This window comes from Pagrus pagrus (genome assembly GCF_965226575.1).
Source record: "Pagrus pagrus genome assembly, chromosome: 9".
Lineage (NCBI taxonomy): Eukaryota > Metazoa > Chordata > Actinopteri > Spariformes > Sparidae > Pagrus > Pagrus pagrus.
In genome coordinates, this window is record NC_140193.1 from 29185037 (window position 1) to 29188665 (window position 3629).

Below are 3629 nucleotides of genomic sequence, written 5' to 3' on the forward strand. Positions count from 1 at the left end.
GACATTGTGTATGTGGCGGGTGGTTAGGTCAACCAGGTATAATTGAGGAGGAGCCAACAGTGCCACTCTGGGAATTTCACCCAAGGAATAATATTTTACCTCTGACCAAAACTGATCACTCAAGAGCACATAGGTTTATAATACTACGAGGCTAGAGACGTGGTTTCATCAACAATAAGCCTTTATTTTAAACACACAATACTAATAAAAGGCCAGAGAACACAACATAAACAATTATTGAGGGGCAAAGAAAATGGGTGAAGCTGAGGCTTACCAGTGGAGAGGTGGGCCACCAGGAGTGAAGTATCCAGGAGAGGGTCACCCCAATCACAAGTCCACACACGTGAAGGATCGCACCAGGGGTAGACAGCACAGCGCATATGAGGGGACACCACCACTGGAGGACACCAACCCCCACCACTTTAAATTCTCAACTTCTAAAACAAACAAATACAAATTAGTGGGACATCATTCATACAAATAAACAAAACACTGTATTACACTGACTAACTGCTGCAAAAATAACAAAAGAAATAAGTTGCAGTTAACAAAATAAACAACACAAAACCAGATTAATGGCGGGGGCTAAGCAGCCAGGTATGGGTAAATAAGAAAACAAAACAAACAAATTAAAATAAAGCAAATAAACAGACTCAACTACACAAAACAATATTAAATGGGGTTAAAGGCAGCAAGCCAGTTGGAAATTAAACAAACCAAAATGGAGTTAAGCCCCACACTACTAAAATGGCCAAAACTAAAATATCTAGTGACTAGATAAGCAATCTGTCATTAAGCAAATGCCACAGTGAGCAAAGCCACGGTGCGCAAAGTAACAGAGGGCAAAGCCATGGTGAGCAAAGTAACAGAAGGCAAAGCCACGGTGAGCAAAGCAATGATAGGCAAAGCCACGTGAGCAAAGTAACAGTAGGCAAAGCCATGGTGAGCAAAGTAACAGAAGGCAAAGCCATGGTGAGCAAAGTAACAGAAGGCAAAGCCATGGTGAGCAAAGTAGCGGTAGGCAAAGCAGCAGTGTAGTTACAGGTGAGCCAGAGTAGCTGAGGTAATGCAACTCTAATTCGGCACGTCTACACAGAATCACAAAACTAGAATAATAAGAGTATACTTATGAAGCACCTTTGTAAGGAAGGAAGCATACTTTTCAAGAAGAGTTCATCCTCTGTAAGGGGAGGTGGAGCAGGTTGCCTTAGCAGCAAAGCGCCAAAGTTAGAAACAACCGTAGGTTACAGCAGTTATTACCGTTGTAACCTATGGTTGTTTAGATTCAAGTCCATCATATTGCTGTAAACAAGTACACAGACATTAACCAGGTAGTCCAATTTCCCTGCTCGTGGACTGTGAATCACTGGCTGATGTGGTGTCAGCCGGGACCCACAGTTCTGGAGCTGGGGCGCTGGGCAGTGGCAAAGAAGAGCAGGCCAGGGAGCTGAATGTCAGGGAGTCAGGATGTGTTCAGGGCCTTGCTTTCTCAGGGGAGGCTGTGTGTATATATATATACAGTACAGACCAAAAGTTTGGACACACCTTCTCATTCAATGAGTTTCCTTTCTTTTCATGACTATTGACATTGTAGATTCACACTGAAGGCATCAAAACTATGAATTAACACATGTGGAAATATGTACTTAACAAAAAAGTGTGAAACAACTGAAAATACGCCTTATATTCTAGTTTCTTCAAAGTAGCCACCATAATGAAAATAATGTTCTATTCAAATGTTAATGTTGAAAAATATGGGATGCACTAGGCTACCTGTTTCAGTCTCATATATGCCCATCGAAAATGAACGCATTTTAGTACAATGCAAATACATTAAAGAACCATATATGTGTACTACTGAGCATTAACATGTGTTTCATGGAGCGGAATATATGATGATTAGTTGCCTATAAGTATTGTAATGGTGCAAAAAGTCAAACTTCAGAGGCATGTTATCAATAACCTTTATTGGAATGTAAATCCAAGCTTAGCTGCAGGAATCTGCGAGGGCAACAGATGTAAGATAACAAAACTGTACAAGAAAATTGGTGTACCCAGGGCAGGCTTACTAACAATTACCCTTGTATGGTTGTCTATATACACTATACATTAGTGCTGTCAAAATGAATGATTAATCCAAGTGATAAAAATAAATAAATAAATAAAATAAATTAACTCAGATTAATCCTGATAATATACCTTCCTGGTATGTACTCAATGCTCAATTCTATAGCTAATGGCAAAAATGTCAAATTTAACTAGAAGATGTAACGAACACTTTGGACTCAATCATGTATGTACAACAACAGGGTAATCTACATCAGTTAAGCACAGAACATACAACAAAGAGTTACCAATAAGCTTTGTTCAGCCGCAAAAGCTGGTTCTCAAAGTTCTTTGAGCCAATGCATGCTCTTCTTGACCTGAAGATCAGCCCTGCAACACTAAACAGTCTTTCACAGGCTGCTGAGACAGGGAGTGCCGTATCAAGCTTAAAGGTCCCATATTATGAAAAACTCTCTTTTTCTGGGATTTGGGGTGTTATTTTGGGTCTATGGTGGTGCCACACGCATACAAACTTTGAAAAAAGACCATCCGTGCTTTTTTGAGTGAGATACAGATTTCTGACGGTGTCTTGCCTGCAGTTTCCAGATCAGCGAGTCAAATTCGGCTTCGGTTATCGACGTCGACGACCGGTCATTTGAATAATCCCACCCACAGTGTCCACCCACCAGGCACAGCACTACCGTCTCGGAGATCCGCCATTACGCTATTGAAAGCGCCATGTCGAAGCGCAACAAGAAGTGCTCTGTTTTTGTTTGTAAAAATCAACATAAGTGCCTATACTCTGTCCCAGCTACAGAAGAGACAGTGGTTGCGTTTCATTTTTAACGACAACGTGCCAGCTATGGTTCTTGTGAGTCTGTTTGTGTGTGCTAACCACTTCCCATCGGACTGCTTCAGTAACGAGGGTCAGTACAAAGCTGGCTTTGCCTCGACACTGACCCTCCTAAAAGGATCAGTCCCAACCATACGTGACCCAGCAACTGCATCCGAGCCACAGGTGAGTGTCGCCACAGTTTGATAGTATTTACAGTTGCCTACGAGTATGGTGAAGTCGGCTTGAAACTGGCTAACTAGTTAGCTCCACTTCGGTCCGCTATGCAACGGCGTTTGAAGCAAGTTTAATGTCAATAATATTATGAGGGAGCTTGGTTGTCACAGTAAAAAGTCTGGAAACGTGCAGACTAGAGACAGAGACTATGCGAACAGTGTCCAAGAGTTTGGAGACTGTGTTGGAGACAAACACAGCTTTCGCTAGCTGTTTTTAGATGTTACCTGTTGAAGGTCAGTGGGGGATGAGAGCCGGGTGGTTGTGTCGGGGAGTCCTGCTGCAGCCGCAGAGTCTGTATTTTTCTGAGCCTCTCCTTCTGGGTCCGATTCTGGGTCAAACTGGTATGGTTGAACGACAGCATCTCGCGAGCCATAGTGATACATCCACCGTAAACATTAGCACATGATACCGCTAGCGTCAACGGCATCCTCTCCCTGAGAGGGGCGTGTAGCAGGACGGACCTCATTAGCATTAAAGGTGCAGGCACAGAAACAGCCTTCTCTCAATAGAGCCC